Raw genomic sequence first — 18,034 nt, forward strand, 5'->3', positions numbered from 1 at the left:
GCTTAATAAATCATCAGCAGGACCCTCTAGACCTTCCCCAAAAAACATAACATGATTTCTATGCATGTATGTGCGTTGAACAGCGCAAGTAATTTGGTTAATGTCAGTGGATAAATGTGACTTTCGCACAGCGCAGAACAAAATCACTTGTACAGGCCCCTTCTGCAAAAGCATTACCGCTACAGAAAGCAGTGAAAAGGTGAGGCAGTGTGCAGTCCCCCCTGACCCTTCACAGCCCTGATCGGCCACGATCGGCCAAGGACCTCTCTATGAGAGCTGAGGGTGGAATTTTTCTGGACCTCAGTAACTTAGGGAGACATGGCTAAAGGGATCCTCAATCAACGGCCCAGCCTTTGCTCTGTGGCCTGTCCGGATATGTCTGTTCTCCAAATTACCTGCCGCTGCCCAGGTGTCAGCTGGTGAGATGGAATGACCTCCCAGGAAGCACACTGGCAGATAATTTGCATAGGCACACCCCCTCTCCCTCTCCTTAGCCCTGCTTGCTCCACAGTAGCAAGTATCTGGGGAAAATATAGTGGTCGAGGTGGGGTAGCAGTAACTAGCAACTCTGAGAAAGTAAATCTGGGACACTTGGCGACCTGTGGGCAACAACTGCAGAGCTCAGTGCCCAGGACTTTGTGGCACAGGGAGGAGGTCTGTGGGATTTCAGTAACTTGGAGACATGCAACCTGGTCGGGAGTGCTTCAGGTCTCCTTCCTTGCATGTTCCAAGCAACTCAACAAAGCATCAACAGGCTGGGATACCAACCACAGAGCCCCTTCCCACTTGATTAAAAGGCCAAAATCTTTTCCATGCAAATACATAGCCCCCAAATACCATATTTTCTTTGTTTTCTCTCTCTCTGTCTCTCTCTCCTCCCTCTCTCCCTCCCTCACTCACTCCTTCCCACCCTCCCGCCCTCTCTCTTCCCCCCTACCCCCCCTCCCTCTCCCTACCATTAATTTTAGGTTTTCATGCACTGCAGCACATTGTCACAATGGTATTTCACAATGGGACTTTTTGAAAGTTACAGAAATCAAAAAAGAAATCAACCAACTAAAAGCAGCCAAATCCGGAGTACACTGCTCAGCCCCAATTAAAGATTAAGGCCCTGAAGCAAGTAAAGCTGTGGTTCAGAGCGATGTTTGCAAACAGCACCTTAAAGCAGTTTACGCTGGAGTGCACAACAAGGAGGAAAGTGATAATACTGAGTTTGGTAGAATGGGATAAAAAAAAAAAAAAAAAAGAAGCGTGCCACTTCTAAAAGTACAAGTCAAGAAACTGAAGGGGACAGGGCTGTTCATTCAGTCAAGAGGACTCACAAGTAAAAGGCTCCTGAGGCATTAGTGTTGAATTTGGCGCAAAATGTATTGTGTTGTCGTGTAATATGAATGAACATAAAATGTCAATCTTCAATAAAAAAAGATATATTAAAAAATAAAGACTTGCAAATTAAGAAAGTTTCTGTCCAGACATGTGCCTAAAATAGTGAATGCTTTACGAATGTGCGTGTCATCCTTTAGAGCAGGGGCCAATTTAATTTTCCCATTATCATTCCAATATTAGTACATGTGTTGCAGAAGCAAGCGCAAAGGGAGAGTCAATCAAACCATTGATTAGGACCTCTGGTCAAAGGTTTGCCATACCAAATGTCCTTATGTCAGAGGGCAGAAAGTCCAAACACCATTTAGATATCGGGTGATATGAAATGAAGAGGCAAACAACAATGAATAAGCATTCTTTGCTGCTGTATTGATCTGGTCCTAAAGGGTTTTAGTTTAATGCCAATTATATTTAAAGATATAAAGATTAATGCTCCAGGGTGCTTGCAAAATGACACCCCCTCCCCATCACAATGGCTGGCTGATGCAAGCCTGAGAGCATCACAACAGACCCATAGACATGAGAAAAACTCTGTACCTCTGAGTGTATGTGGGCCCATGGCTGTAACAAGGACAAGGCAAGAACAGGAGGTGGCTTAAAGCGTCAGCACCAGAGGCTGTCCGATTGAGCCCTGTAAGCAACAGATGTTGGACCATCCTTTAAAGGATTCTCAGGCTGATTTCAATTTTAACTTTGCAGCTGATTTAAGGATTGCTCAACCTTCGACCCACGTCTAGATTGCAAGGATAAGCCCTGGAAATCTTGTACAGCTTGTACTGGTGGGAGATGATGTGACTTTATCAACTGCAACGGGATATGAGGCATGTGTGCCACAAAAAGCAGGTCTAGGATTTTTTAAAAGAAAGCCGCTTTAAGAAGGGAACTTTGGGCAACCCCACTGAGAGCAAAAGTATGACACAAAAGGTAAGGGGTTCAGTGGGTCAAATGATAGCACATTTGACTGTGAGTCAGTTTATTGTAAGTCCAAATGCTACCTGCTTTGAAATTTTCCAGGCTTTTTGTCTCATTTCTTAACAGATCCATTCCTATGTACCTCTGTGCTTTGAACAGAGTTTTCATTGTAAGGGAGGGACATACAGTATACCTTCCTGGGCAGGGAAGACTCTATGTAAAAGCAAGAGTAGCAGACAGCTTAAAAGAATCACCAGCAGGACCCTCTAGACCTTCCCCAAAAAACATAAAATGATTTCTCTGCACACATGTGCATTGAACAGCGCAAGTAGTTTGGTTAATGTCAGTGGATAAATGTCACTTTCCCACAGTGCAGAACAAAATCTCTTGTACAGGCCCCTTCTGCAAAAGCATTACCACTGTAGAAAGCAGGGCAGGTGAGGCAGTGTACAGTCACCTCCGACACTTCACTCCTCTGATCGGCTACGATCGGCCAAGGACCTCTCTATGAGAGCTGAGGGTGGAATTTTCTGGTCCTCGGTAACTTAGGGAGACATGGCAAAAGGGATCCTCAATCAACGGCTCAGCCTTTGCTTTGTGGCCTGTCCATATATGTCTGTTCTCCAAATTACCTGCCGCTGCCCAGGTGTCAGCTGGTGAGATGGAATGACCTCGCAGGAAGCAAACTGGCAGATGATTTGCATAGGCAAACCCCCTCTCCCTCTTTCTTAGCCCTGCTTACTCCACAGTAGCAAGTATCTGGGGAAAATATAGTGGTCGAGGTGGGGTAGTAGTAACTAGTAAATCTGGGGTGCTTGGCAACTTGTGGGGAACAACTGCAGAGCTCAGCGCCCAGAACTTTGTGGCACAGGGAGGAGGTCTGTGGGATTTCAGTAACTTGGAGGCATGCAACCTGGTCGGGAGTGCTTCAGGTCTCCTTCCATGCACGTTCCAAGCAACTCAACAAAGCATCAACAGGCTGCCATACCAGCCACAGAGCCCCTTTCCACATAAAGAAAATATGGTATTCGGGGGCTATGTGTTTGCATGGCAAAGATTTTAGGCTTTTAATTGTTTTCTCTCTCTCTCTGTCTCTCTCTCTCCTCCCTCCCTCCCTCCTTCCCATCCCCCACAACCCCCGCTCCCTCTCCCTACCATTAATTTTAAGTGTTCCTGCACTGCATCACATTGTGACAATGGTATTTCACAATGGGACTGTTTGAAAGTTACAGAAATCAAAAAAGAAATCAACCAACTAAAAGCAGCCAAATCCGGAGTACACTGCTCAGCCCCAATTAAAGATTAAGGCCTAGAAGCAAGTAAAGCTGTAGTTCAGAGCGATGTTTGCAAATAGCACCTTAAAGCAGTTTACGCTGGAGTGCACAACAAGGGGGAAAGTGTTAATACTGAGTTTGGTAGAATGGGATAAAAAAACAAAAGCAGCGTGCCACTTCTAAAAGTACAAGTCAAGAAATTGAAGGGGATGGGGCTGTTCATTCAGTCAATAGGACTCACAAGTAAAAGGCTCCAGAGTCATTAGTGTTGAATTTGGCGCAAAATGTATTGTGTTGTCGTGTAAAATGAATGAACATACAATTTCAATCTTCATTAAAAAAGATGTATTCAAAAATAAAGACTTGCAGATTAAGAAAGTTTTTGTCCTGTCGTGTGCCAAAAATAGTGAATGCTTTACGAATGTGCGTGTCATCCTTTGAAGCAGGGTCAAATTCAATTTTCCCATTTTCATTCCAATATTAGTACATGGGTTGCTGAGGCACATAGGAATGGATCTGTTAAGAAATGAAACAAAAAGCCTGGAAAAATGTTGAAACAGGTAGGATTTGGACTTACAATAAACTGACTCACAGTCAGATGTGCTATCCCTTGACCCACTGACCCCCTTGCCTTTTGTGTAATCCTTTTCCTCTCAGCAGTGTTGTCCAAAGTTCCCTACTTAAAGAGACTTTCTTATACAAAAGATCCTAGACCTGTTTTTTATGGCCCACATGCCTCATATCCCGTTGCTCTTGATAAACCCACGTCATCTCCCACCAATACAATCTGTAAAATATTTCAAGGGCATAGCCAAGGAAATTAGACGTGGGCCGAAGGTTGAGCAATCCTTAAACCAGCAGCAAAATTAACATTGAAATCAGCCTCAGAATCTCTTAAAGGATGGGCCAACATTGGTTGCTTGCAGGGCGCAATCGGACAGCCTCTGGTGCTGACGCCTTAAGGCAAGCGCAAAGGGAGAGCCAACCAAACCATTGATTAGGACCTCTGGACTTTCTGCTCTTTGACATAAGGACATTTGATATGGCAAACGTTTGACCAAACACCATTTAGATGTCGGATGGTATGGAATTAAGCGGCAAACAGCAATACATCAGCATTCTTTGCTGCTTTATTGATCTGGTCCTAAAGGGTTTGGTTTAATGCCAATTATATTTAAAGATTCATGCTCAAGGGTGCTTGCAAATCGACACCCCCTCCCCATCACGATGGCTGGGTGATGCAAGCGTGAGAGCATCACAGCAGACCCATAGACATGAGAAACACTCTGTACCTCTGAGTGTATGTGGGCCCATGGCTGGATCAAGGACAAGGCAAGAACAGGAGATGGCTTAAGGTGTCAGCACCCAGGCTGCCCCTTTGCACGCTGCCAGCAACAGATGTTGGCCCATCCTTTAAGAGATTCTGAGGCTGATTTCAATGTTAACTTTGCTGCTGATTAAAGGATTGCTCAACCTTCGACCTGCGTCTAGTTTGCTTGGCTAAGCCCTGAAAATCTTTTACAGCTTGTATTGGTGGGAGATGATGTGAGTTTATCAAGAGCAACGGGATATGAGGCATGTGTGCCACAAAATGCAGGTCTAGGATCTTTTATTTGAAAGCCACTTTGGAAAACCCTACTGAGAACAAAAGGATTACACAAAAGGAAAGGGGATCAGTGGGTCAGGGGATAGCACATCTGACTGTGAGTCAGTTAATTGTAAGCCCAAATCCTACCCGTTTCGACATTTTTCCAGACTTTTTGTTTCATTTCTTAACAGATCCATTCCTATGTACCTCTGTGCTTTCAACAGAGTTTTCATTGTAATGGAGGGACATACAGTATGCCTTAAACATGCCTGGGCAGGGAAGACTATGTAAAAGCAAGAGTAGCAGACAGCTTAATAAATCATCAGCAGGACCCTCTAGACCTTCCCCAAAAAACATAACATGATTTCTATGCATGTATGTGCGTTGAACAGCGCAAGTAATTTGGTTAATGTCAGTGGATAAATGTGACTTTCGCACAGCGCAGAACAAAATCACTTGTACAGGCCCCTTCTGCAAAAGCATTACCGCTACAGAAAGCAGTGAAAAGGTGAGGCAGTGTGCAGTCCCCCCTGACCCTTCACAGCCCTGATCGGCCACGATCGGCCAAGGACCTCTCTATGAGAGCTGAGGGTGGAATTTTTCTGGACCTCAGTAACTTAGGGAGACATGGCTAAAGGGATCCTCAATCAACGGCCCAGCCTTTGCTCTGTGGCCTGTCCGGATATGTCTGTTCTCCAAATTACCTGCCGCTGCCCAGGTGTCAGCTGGTGAGATGGAATGACCTCCCAGGAAGCACACTGGCAGATAATTTGCATAGGCACACCCCCTCTCCCTCTCCTTAGCCCTGCTTGCTCCACAGTAGCAAGTATCTGGGGAAAATATAGTGGTCGAGGTGGGGTAGCAGTAACTAGCAACTCTGAGAAAGTAAATCTGGGACACTTGGCGACCTGTGGGCAACAACTGCAGAGCTCAGTGCCCAGGACTTTGTGGCACAGGGAGGAGGTCTGTGGGATTTCAGTAACTTGGAGACATGCAACCTGGTCGGGAGTGCTTCAGGTCTCCTTCCTTGCATGTTCCAAGCAACTCAACAAAGCATCAACAGGCTGGGATACCAACCACAGAGCCCCTTCCCACTTGATTAAAAGGCCAAAATCTTTTCCATGCAAATACATAGCCCCCAAATACCATATTTTCTTTGTTTTCTCTCTCTCTGTCTCTCTCTCCTCCCTCTCTCCCTCCCTCACTCACTCCTTCCCACCCTCCCGCCCTCTCTCTTCCCCCCTACCCCCCTCCCTCTCCCTACCATTAATTTTAGGTTTTCATGCACTGCAGCACATTGTCACAATGGTATTTCACAATGGGACTTTTTGAAAGTTACAGAAATCAAAAAAGAAATCAACCAACTAAAAGCAGCCAAATCCGGAGTACACTGCTCAGCCCCAATTAAAGATTAAGGCCCTGAAGCAAGTAAAGCTGTGGTTCAGAGCGATGTTTGCAAACAGCACCTTAAAGCAGTTTACGCTGGAGTGCACAACAAGGAGGAAAGTGATAATACTGAGTTTGGTAGAATGGGATAAAAAAAAAAAAAAAAAAGAAGCGTGCCACTTCTAAAAGTACAAGTCAAGAAACTGAAGGGGACAGGGCTGTTCATTCAGTCAAGAGGACTCACAAGTAAAAGGCTCCTGAGGCATTAGTGTTGAATTTGGCGCAAAATGTATTGTGTTGTCGTGTAATATGAATGAACATAAAATGTCAATCTTCAATAAAAAAAGATATATTAAAAAATAAAGACTTGCAAATTAAGAAAGTTTCTGTCCAGACATGTGCCTAAAATAGTGAATGCTTTACGAATGTGCGTGTCATCCTTTAGAGCAGGGGCCAATTTAATTTTCCCATTATCATTCCAATATTAGTACATGTGTTGCAGAAGCAAGCACATAGGGAGAGTCAATCAAACCATTGATTAGGACCTCTGGTCAAAGGTTTGCCATACCAAATGTCCTTATGTCAGAGGGCAGAAAGTCCAAACACCATTTAGATATCGGGTGATATGAAATGAAGAGGCAAACAACAATGAATAAGCATTCTTTGCTGCTGTATTGATCTGGTCCTAAAGGGTTTTAGTTTAATGCCAATTATATTTAAAGATATAAAGATTAATGCTCCAGGGTGCTTGCAAAATGACACCCCCTCCCCATCACAATGGCTGGCTGATGCAAGCCTGAGAGCATCACAACAGACCCATAGACATGAGAAAAACTCTGTACCTCTGAGTGTATGTGGGCCCATGGCTGTAACAAGGACAAGGCAAGAACAGGAGGTGGCTTAAAGCGTCAGCACCAGAGGCTGTCCGATTGAGCCCTGTAAGCAACAGATGTTGGACCATCCTTTAAAGGATTCTCAGGCTGATTTCAATTTTAACTTTGCAGCTGATTTAAGGATTGCTCAACCTTCGACCCACGTCTAGATTGCAAGGATAAGCCCTGGAAATCTTGTACAGCTTGTACTGGTGGGAGATGATGTGACTTTATCAACTGCAACGGGATATGAGGCATGTGTGCCACAAAAAGCAGGTCTAGGATTTTTTAAAAGAAAGCCGCTTTAAGAAGGGAACTTTGGGCAACCCCACTGAGAGCAAAAGTATGACACAAAAGGTAAGGGGTTCAGTGGGTCAAATGATAGCACATTTGACTGTGAGTCAGTTTATTGTAAGTCCAAATGCTACCTGCTTTGAAATTTTCCAGGCTTTTTGTCTCATTTCTTAACAGATCCATTCCTATGTACCTCTGTGCTTTGAACAGAGTTTTCATTGTAAGGGAGGGACATACAGTATACCTTCCTGGGCAGGGAAGACTCTATGTAAAAGCAAGAGTAGCAGACAGCTTAAAAGAATCACCAGCAGGACCCTCTAGACCTTCCCCAAAAAACATAAAATGATTTCTCTGCACACATGTGCATTGAACAGCGCAAGTAGTTTGGTTAATGTCAGTGGATAAATGTCACTTTCCCACAGTGCAGAACAAAATCTCTTGTACAGGCCCCTTCTGCAAAAGCATTACCACTGTAGAAAGCAGGGCAGGTGAGGCAGTGTACAGTCACCTCCGACACTTCACTCCTCTGATCGGCTACGATCGGCCAAGGACCTCTCTATGAGAGCTGAGGGTGGAATTTTCTGGTCCTCGGTAACTTAGGGAGACATGGCAAAAGGGATCCTCAATCAACGGCTCAGCCTTTGCTTTGTGGCCTGTCCATATATGTCTGTTCTCCAAATTACCTGCCGCTGCCCAGGTGTCAGCTGGTGAGATGGAATGACCTCGCAGGAAGCAAACTGGCAGATGATTTGCATAGGCAAACCCCCTCTCCCTCTTTCTTAGCCCTGCTTACTCCACAGTAGCAAGTATCTGGGGAAAATATAGTGGTCGAGGTGGGGTAGTAGTAACTAGTAAATCTGGGGTGCTTGGCAACTTGTGGGGAACAACTGCAGAGCTCAGCGCCCAGAACTTTGTGGCACAGGGAGGAGGTCTGTGGGATTTCAGTAACTTGGAGGCATGCAACCTGGTCGGGAGTGCTTCAGGTCTCCTTCCATGCACGTTCCAAGCAACTCAACAAAGCATCAACAGGCTGCCATACCAGCCACAGAGCCCCTTTCCACATAAAGAAAATATGGTATTCGGGGGCTATGTGTTTGCATGGCAAAGATTTTAGGCTTTTAATTGTTTTCTCTCTCTCTCTGTCTCTCTCTCTCCTCCCTCCCTCCCTCCTTCCCATCCCCCACAACCCCCGCTCCCTCTCCCTACCATTAATTTTAAGTGTTCATGCACTGCATCACATTGTGACAATGGTATTTCACAATGGGACTGTTTGAAAGTTACAGAAATCAAAAAAGAAATCAACCAACTAAAAGCAGCCAAATCCGGAGTACACTGCTCAGCCCCAATTAAAGATTAAGGCCTAGAAGCAAGTAAAGCTGTAGTTCAGAGCGATGTTTGCAAATAGCACCTTAAAGCAGTTTACGCTGGAGTGCACAACAAGGGGGAAAGTGTTAATACTGAGTTTGGTAGAATGGGATAAAAAAACAAAAGCAGCGTGCCACTTCTAAAAGTACAAGTCAAGAAATTGAAGGGGATGGGGCTGTTCATTCAGTCAATAGGACTCACAAGTAAAAGGCTCCAGAGTCATTAGTGTTGAATTTGGCGCAAAATGTATTGTGTTGTCGTGAAAAATGAATGAACATACAATTTCAATCTTCATTAAAAAAGATGTATTCAAAAATAAAGACTTGCAGATTAAGAAAGTTTTTGTCCTGTCGTGTGCCAAAAATAGTGAATGCTTTACGAATGTGCGTGTCATCCTTTGAAGCAGGGTCAAATTCAATTTTCCCATTTTCATTCCAATATTAGTACATGGGTTGCTGAGGCACATAGGAATGGATCTGTTAAGAAATGAAACAAAAAGCCTGGAAAAATGTTGAAACAGGTAGGATTTGGACTTACAATAAACTGACTCACAGTCAGATGTGCTATCCCTTGACCCACTGACCCCCTTGCCTTTTGTGTAATCCTTTTCCTCTCAGCAGTGTTGTCCAAAGTTCCCTACTTAAAGAGACTTTCTTATACAAAAGATCCTAGACCTGTTTTTTATGGCCCACATGCCTCATATCCCGTTGCTCTTGATAAACCCACGTCATCTCCCACCAATACAATCTGTAAAATATTTCAAGGGCATAGCCAAGGAAATTAGACGTGGGCCGAAGGTTGAGCAATCCTTAAACCAGCAGCAAAATTAACATTGAAATCAGCCTCAGAATCTCTTAAAGGATGGGCCAACATTGGTTGCTTGCAGGGCGCAATCGGACAGCCTCTGGTGCTGACGCCTTAAGGCAAGCGCAAAGGGAGAGCCAACCAAACCATTGATTAGGACCTCTGGACTTTCTGCTCTTTGACATAAGGACATTTGATATGGCAAACGTTTGACCAAACACCATTTAGATGTCGGATGGTATGGAATTAAGCGGCAAACAGCAATACATCAGCATTCTTTGCTGCTTTATTGATCTGGTCCTAAAGGGTTTGGTTTAATGCCAATTATATTTAAAGATTCATGCTCAAGGGTGCTTGCAAATCGACACCCTCTCCCCATCACGATGGCTGGGTGATGCAAGCGTGAGAGCATCACAGCAGACCCATAGACATGAGAAACACTCTGTACCTCTGAGTGTATGTGGGCCCATGGCTGGATCAAGGACAAGGCAAGAACAGGAGATGGCTTAAGGTGTCAGCACCCAGGCTGCCCCTTTGCACGCTGCCAGCAACAGATGTTGGCCCATCCTTTAAGAGATTCTGAGGCTGATTTCAATGTTAACTTTGCTGCTGATTAAAGGATTGCTCAACCTTCGACCTGCGTCTAGTTTGCTTGGCTAAGCCCTGAAAATCTTTTACAGCTTGTATTGGTGGGAGATGATGTGAGTTTATCAAGAGCAACGGGATATGAGGCATGTGTGCCACAAAATGCAGGTCTAGGATCTTTTATTTGAAAGCCACTTTGGAAAACCCTACTGAGAACAAAAGGATTACACAAAAGGAAAGGGGATCAGTGGGTCAGGGGATAGCACATCTGACTGTGAGTCAGTTAATTGTAAGCCCAAATCCTACCCGTTTCGACATTTTTCCAGACTTTTTGTTTCATTTCTTAACAGATCCATTCCTATGTACCTCTGTGCTTTCAACAGAGTTTTCATTGTAATGGAGGGACATACAGTATGCCTTAAACATGCCTGGGCAGGGAAGACTATGTAAAAGCAAGAGTAGCAGACAGCTTAATAAATCATCAGCAGGACCCTCTAGACCTTCCCCAAAAAACATAACATGATTTCTATGCATGTATGTGCGTTGAACAGCGCAAGTAATTTGGTTAATGTCAGTGGATAAATGTGACTTTCGCACAGCGCAGAACAAAATCACTTGTACAGGCCCCTTCTGCAAAAGCATTACCGCTACAGAAAGCAGTGAAAAGGTGAGGCAGTGTGCAGTCCCCCCTGACCCTTCACAGCCCTGATCGGCCACGATCGGCCAAGGACCTCTCTATGAGAGCTGAGGGTGGAATTTTTCTGGACCTCAGTAACTTAGGGAGACATGGCTAAAGGGATCCTCAATCAACGGCCCAGCCTTTGCTCTGTGGCCTGTCCGGATATGTCTGTTCTCCAAATTACCTGCCGCTGCCCAGGTGTCAGCTGGTGAGATGGAATGACCTCCCAGGAAGCACACTGGCAGATAATTTGCATAGGCACACCCCCTCTCCCTCTCCTTAGCCCTGCTTGCTCCACAGTAGCAAGTATCTGGGGAAAATATAGTGGTCGAGGTGGGGTAGCAGTAACTAGCAACTCTGAGAAAGTAAATCTGGGACACTTGGCGACCTGTGGGCAACAACTGCAGAGCTCAGTGCCCAGGACTTTGTGGCACAGGGAGGAGGTCTGTGGGATTTCAGTAACTTGGAGACATGCAACCTGGTCGGGAGTGCTTCAGGTCTCCTTCCTTGCATGTTCCAAGCAACTCAACAAAGCATCAACAGGCTGGGATACCAACCACAGAGCCCCTTCCCACTTGATTAAAAGGCCAAAATCTTTTCCATGCAAATACATAGCCCCCAAATACCATATTTTCTTTGTTTTCTCTCTCTCTGTCTCTCTCTCCTCCCTCTCTCCCTCCCTCACTCACTCCTTCCCACCCTCCCGCCCTCTCTCTTCCCCCCTACCCCCCCTCCCTCTCCCTACCATTAATTTTAGGTTTTCATGCACTGCAGCACATTGTCACAATGGTATTTCACAATGGGACTTTTTGAAAGTTACAGAAATCAAAAAAGAAATCAACCAACTAAAAGCAGCCAAATCCGGAGTACACTGCTCAGCCCCAATTAAAGATTAAGGCCCTGAAGCAAGTAAAGCTGTGGTTCAGAGCGATGTTTGCAAACAGCACCTTAAAGCAGTTTACGCTGGAGTGCACAACAAGGAGGAAAGTGATAATACTGAGTTTGGTAGAATGGGATAAAAAAAAAAAAAAAAAAGAAGCGTGCCACTTCTAAAAGTACAAGTCAAGAAACTGAAGGGGACAGGGCTGTTCATTCAGTCAAGAGGACTCACAAGTAAAAGGCTCCTGAGGCATTAGTGTTGAATTTGGCGCAAAATGTATTGTGTTGTCGTGTAATATGAATGAACATAAAATGTCAATCTTCAATAAAAAAAGATATATTAAAAAATAAAGACTTGCAAATTAAGAAAGTTTCTGTCCAGACATGTGCCTAAAATAGTGAATGCTTTACGAATGTGCGTGTCATCCTTTAGAGCAGGGGCCAATTTAATTTTCCCATTATCATTCCAATATTAGTACATGTGTTGCAGAAGCAAGCGCAAAGGGAGAGTCAATCAAACCATTGATTAGGACCTCTGGTCAAAGGTTTGCCATACCAAATGTCCTTATGTCAGAGGGCAGAAAGTCCAAACACCATTTAGATATCGGGTGATATGAAATGAAGAGGCAAACAACAATGAATAAGCATTCTTTGCTGCTGTATTGATCTGGTCCTAAAGGGTTTTAGTTTAATGCCAATTATATTTAAAGATATAAAGATTAATGCTCCAGGGTGCTTGCAAAATGACACCCCCTCCCCATCACAATGGCTGGCTGATGCAAGCCTGAGAGCATCACAACAGACCCATAGACATGAGAAAAACTCTGTACCTCTGAGTGTATGTGGGCCCCTGGCTGTAACAAGGACAAGGCAAGAACAGGAGGTGGCTTAAAGCGTCAGCACCAGAGGCTGTCCGATTGAGCCCTGTAAGCAACAGATGTTGGACCATCCTTTAAAGGATTCTCAGGCTGATTTCAATTTTAACTTTGCAGCTGATTTAAGGATTGCTCAACCTTCGACCCACGTCTAGATTGCAAGGATAAGCCCTGGAAATCTTGTACAGCTTGTACTGGTGGGAGATGATGTGACTTTATCAACTGCAACGGGATATGAGGCATGTGTGCCACAAAAAGCAGGTCTAGGATTTTTTAAAAGAAAGCCGCTTTAAGAAGGGAACTTTGGGCAACCCCACTGAGAGCAAAAGTATGACACAAAAGGTAAGGGGTTCAGTGGGTCAAATGATAGCACATTTGACTGTGAGTCAGTTTATTGTAAGTCCAAATGCTACCTGCTTTGAAATTTTCCAGGCTTTTTGTCTCATTTCTTAACAGATCCATTCCTATGTACCTCTGTGCTTTGAACAGAGTTTTCATTGTAAGGGAGGGACATACAGTATACCTTCCTGGGCAGGGAAGACTCTATGTAAAAGCAAGAGTAGCAGACAGCTTAAAAGAATCACCAGCAGGACCCTCTAGACCTTCCCCAAAAAACATAAAATGATTTCTCTGCATACATGTGCATTGAACAGCGCAAGTAGTTTGGTTAATGTCAGTGGATAAATGTCACTTTCCCACAGTGCAGAACAAAATCTCTTGTACAGGCCCCTTCTGCAAAAGCATTACCACTGTAGAAAGCAGGGCAGGTGAGGCAGTGTACAGTCACCTCCGACACTTCACTCCTCTGATCGGCTACGATCGGCCAAGGACCTCTCTATGAGAGCTGAGGGTGGAATTTTCTGGTCCTCGGTAACTTAGGGAGACATGGCAAAAGGGATCCTCAATCAACGGCTCAGCCTTTGCTTTGTGGCCTGTCCATATATGTCTGTTCTCCAAATTACCTGCCGCTGCCCAGGTGTCAGCTGGTGAGATGGAATGACCTCGCAGGAAGCAAACTGGCAGATGATTTGCATAGGCAAACCCCCTCTCCCTCTTTCTTAGCCCTGCTTACTCCACAGTAGCAAGTATCTGGGGAAAATATAGTGGTCGAGGTGGGGTAGTAGTAACTAGTAAATCTGGGGTGCTTGGCAACTTGTGGGGAACAACTGCAGAGCTCAGCGCCCAGAACTTTGTGGCACAGGGAGGAGGTCTGTGGGATTTCAGTAACTTGGAGGCATGCAACCTGGTCGGGAGTGCTTCAGGTCTCCTTCCATGCACGTTCCAAGCAACTCAACAAAGCATCAACAGGCTGCCATACCAGCCACAGAGCCCCTTTCCACATAAAGAAAATATGGTATTCGGGGGCTATGTGTTTGCATGGCAAAGATTTTAGGCTTTTAATTGTTTTCTCTCTCTCTCTGTCTCTCTCTCTCCTCCCTCCCTCCCTCCTTCCCATCCCCCACAACCCCCGCTCCCTCTCCCTACCATTAATTTTAAGTGTTCCTGCACTGCATCACATTGTGACAATGGTATTTCACAATGGGACTGTTTGAAAGTTACAGAAATCAAAAAAGAAATCAACCAACTAAAAGCAGCCAAATCCGGAGTACACTGCTCAGCCCCAATTAAAGATTAAGGCCTAGAAGCAAGTAAAGCTGTAGTTCAGAGCGATGTTTGCAAATAGCACCTTAAAGCAGTTTACGCTGGAGTGCACAACAAGGGGGAAAGTGTTAATACTGAGTTTGGTAGAATGGGATAAAAAAACAAAAGCAGCGTGCCACTTCTAAAAGTACAAGTCAAGAAATTGAAGGGGATGGGGCTGTTCATTCAGTCAATAGGACTCACAAGTAAAAGGCTCCAGAGTCATTAGTGTTGAATTTGGCGCAAAATGTATTGTGTTGTCGTGTAAAATGAATGAACATACAATTTCAATCTTCATTAAAAAAGATGTATTCAAAAATAAAGACTTGCAGATTAAGAAAGTTTTTGTCCTGTCGTGTGCCAAAAATAGTGAATGCTTTACGAATGTGCGTGTCATCCTTTGAAGCAGGGTCAAATTCAATTTTCCCATTTTCATTCCAATATTAGTACATGGGTTGCTGAGGCACATAGGAATGGATCTGTTAAGAAATGAAACAAAAAGCCTGGAAAAATGTTGAAACAGGTAGGATTTGGACTTACAATAAACTGACTCACAGTCAGATGTGCTATCCCTTGACCCACTGACCCCCTTGCCTTTTGTGTAATCCTTTTCCTCTCAGCAGTGTTGTCCAAAGTTCCCTACTTAAAGAGACTTTCTTATACAAAAGATCCTAGACCTGTTTTTTATGGCCCACATGCCTCATATCCCGTTGCTCTTGATAAACCCACGTCATCTCCCACCAATACAATCTGTAAAATATTTCAAGGGCATAGCCAAGGAAATTAGACGTGGGCCGAAGGTTGAGCAATCCTTAAACCAGCAGCAAAATTAACATTGAAATCAGCCTCAGAATCTCTTAAAGGATGGGCCAACATTGGTTGCTTGCAGGGCGCAATCGGACAGCCTCTGGTGCTGACGCCTTAAGGCAAGCGCAAAGGGAGAGCCAACCAAACCATTGATTAGGACCTCTGGACTTTCTGCTCTTTGACATAAGGACATTTGATATGGCAAACGTTTGACCAAACACCATTTAGATGTCGGATGGTATGGAATTAAGCGGCAAACAGCAATACATCAGCATTCTTTGCTGCTTTATTGATCTGGTCCTAAAGGGTTTGGTTTAATGCCAATTATATTTAAAGATTCATGCTCAAGGGTGCTTGCAAATCGACACCCCCTCCCCATCACGATGGCTGGGTGATGCAAGCGTGAGAGCATCACAGCAGACCCATAGACATGAGAAACACTCTGTACCTCTGAGTGTATGTGGGCCCATGGCTGGATCAAGGACAAGGCAAGAACAGGAGATGGCTTAAGGTGTCAGCACCCAGGCTGCCCCTTTGCACGCTGCCAGCAACAGATGTTGGCCCATCCTTTAAGAGATTCTGAGGCTGATTTCAATGTTAACTTTGCTGCTGATTAAAGGATTGCTCAACCTTCGACCTGCGTCTAGTTTGCTTGGCTAAGCCCTGAAAATCTTTTACAGCTTGTATTGGTGGGAGATGATGTGAGTTTATCAAGAGCAACGGGATATGAGGCATGTGTGCCACAAAATGCAGGTCTAGGATCTTTTATTTGAAAGCCACTTTGGAAAACCCTACTGAGAACAAAAGGATTACACAAAAGGAAAGGGGATCAGTGGGTCAGGGGATAGCACATCTGACTGTGAGTCAGTTAATTGTAAGCCCAAATCCTACCCGTTTCGACATTTTTCCAGACTTTTTGTTTCATTTCTTAACAGATCCATTCCTATGTACCTCTGTGCTTTCAACAGAGTTTTCATTGTAATGGAGGGACATACAGTATGCCTTAAACATGCCTGGGCAGGGAAGACTATGTAAAAGCAAGAGTAGCAGACAGCTTAATAAATCATCAGCAGGACCCTCTAGACCTTCCCCAAAAAACATAACATGATTTCTATGCATGTATGTGCGTTGAACAGCGCAAGTAATTTGGTTAATGTCAGTGGATAAATGTGACTTTCGCACAGCGCAGAACAAAATCACTTGTACAGGCCCCTTCTGCAAAAGCATTACCGCTACAGAAAGCAGTGAAAAGGTGAGGCAGTGTGCAGTCCCCCCTGACCCTTCACAGCCCTGATCGGCCACGATCGGCCAAGGACCTCTCTATGAGAGCTGAGGGTGGAATTTTTCTGGACCTCAGTAACTTAGGGAGACATGGCTAAAGGGATCCTCAATCAACGGCCCAGCCTTTGCTCTGTGGCCTGTCCGGATATGTCTGTTCTCCAAATTACCTGCCGCTGCCCAGGTGTCAGCTGGTGAGATGGAATGACCTCCCAGGAAGCACACTGGCAGATAATTTGCATAGGCACACCCCCTCTCCCTCTCCTTAGCCCTGCTTGCTCCACAGTAGCAAGTATCTGGGGAAAATATAGTGGTCGAGGTGGGGTAGCAGTAACTAGCAACTCTGAGAAAGTAAATCTGGGACACTTGGCGACCTGTGGGCAACAACTGCAGAGCTCAGTGCCCAGGACTTTGTGGCACAGGGAGGAGGTCTGTGGGATTTCAGTAACTTGGAGACATGCAACCTGGTCGGGAGTGCTTCAGGTCTCCTTCCTTGCATGTTCCAAGCAACTCAACAAAGCATCAACAGGCTGGGATACCAACCACAGAGCCCCTTCCCACTTGATTAAAAGGCCAAAATCTTTTCCATGCAAATACATAGCCCCCAAATACCATATTTTCTTTGTTTTCTCTCTCTCTGTCTCTCTCTCCTCCCTCTCTCCCTCCCTCACTCACTCCTTCCCACCCTCCCGCCCTCTCTCTTCCCCCCTACCCCCCCTCCCTCTCCCTACCATTAATTTTAGGTTTTCATGCACTGCAGCACATTGTCACAATGGTATTTCACAATGGGACTTTTTGAAAGTTACAGAAATCAAAAAAGAAATCAACCAACTAAAAGCAGCCAAATCCGGAGTACACTGCTCAGCCCCAATTAAAGATTAAGGCCCTGAAGCAAGTAAAGCTGTGGTTCAGAGCGATGTTTGCAAACAGCACCTTAAAGCAGTTTACGCTGGAGTGCACAACAAGGAGGAAAGTGATAATACTGAGTTTGGTAGAATGGGATAAAAAAAAAAAAAAAAAAGAAGCGTGCCACTTCTAAAAGTACAAGTCAAGAAACTGAAGGGGACAGGGCTGTTCATTCAGTCAAGAGGACTCACAAGTAAAAGGCTCCTGAGGCATTAGTGTTGAATTTGGCGCAAAATGTATTGTGTTGTCGTGTAATATGAATGAACATAAAATGTCAATCTTCAATAAAAAAAGATATATTAAAAAATAAAGACTTGCAAATTAAGAAAGTTTCTGTCCAGACATGTGCCTAAAATAGTGAATGCTTTACGAATGTGCGTGTCATCCTTTAGAGCAGGGGCCAATTTAATTTTCCCATTATCATTCCAATATTAGTACATGTGTTGCAGAAGCAAGCGCAAAGGGAGAGTCAATCAAACCATTGATTAGGACCTCTGGTCAAAGGT

General features: G+C 44.6%; 4 non-coding genes across 4 annotated transcripts; all 4 read right to left on the reverse strand.

The window, feature by feature from the left end:
- Positions 1 to 1,481: 1,481 nt before the first annotated feature.
- Positions 1,482 to 1,588, reverse strand: LOC138567990 (U6 spliceosomal RNA). The gene has a single exon (XR_011302367.1). It is a non-coding gene; the product is annotated as a U6 spliceosomal RNA (small nuclear RNA).
- A 5,358-nt stretch (positions 1,589 to 6,946) lies between these two features.
- Positions 6,947 to 7,055, reverse strand: LOC138568576 (U6 spliceosomal RNA). The gene has a single exon (XR_011302900.1). It is a non-coding gene; the product is annotated as a U6 spliceosomal RNA (small nuclear RNA).
- A 5,357-nt stretch (positions 7,056 to 12,412) lies between these two features.
- LOC138567991 (U6 spliceosomal RNA) lies at positions 12,413 to 12,519 on the reverse strand. Its single transcript, XR_011302368.1, has one exon. It is a non-coding gene; the product is annotated as a U6 spliceosomal RNA (small nuclear RNA).
- A 5,359-nt stretch (positions 12,520 to 17,878) lies between these two features.
- LOC138567992 (U6 spliceosomal RNA) lies at positions 17,879 to 17,985 on the reverse strand. The gene has a single exon (XR_011302369.1). It is a non-coding gene; the product is annotated as a U6 spliceosomal RNA (small nuclear RNA).
- Positions 17,986 to 18,034: the final 49 nt, after the last annotated feature.

The sequence above is a fragment of the Ambystoma mexicanum genome, chromosome 2p (assembly GCF_040938575.1).
Source record: "Ambystoma mexicanum isolate Mex_15411 chromosome 2p, UKY_AmexF1_1, whole genome shotgun sequence".
Classification (NCBI taxonomy): domain Eukaryota; kingdom Metazoa; phylum Chordata; class Amphibia; order Caudata; family Ambystomatidae; genus Ambystoma; species Ambystoma mexicanum.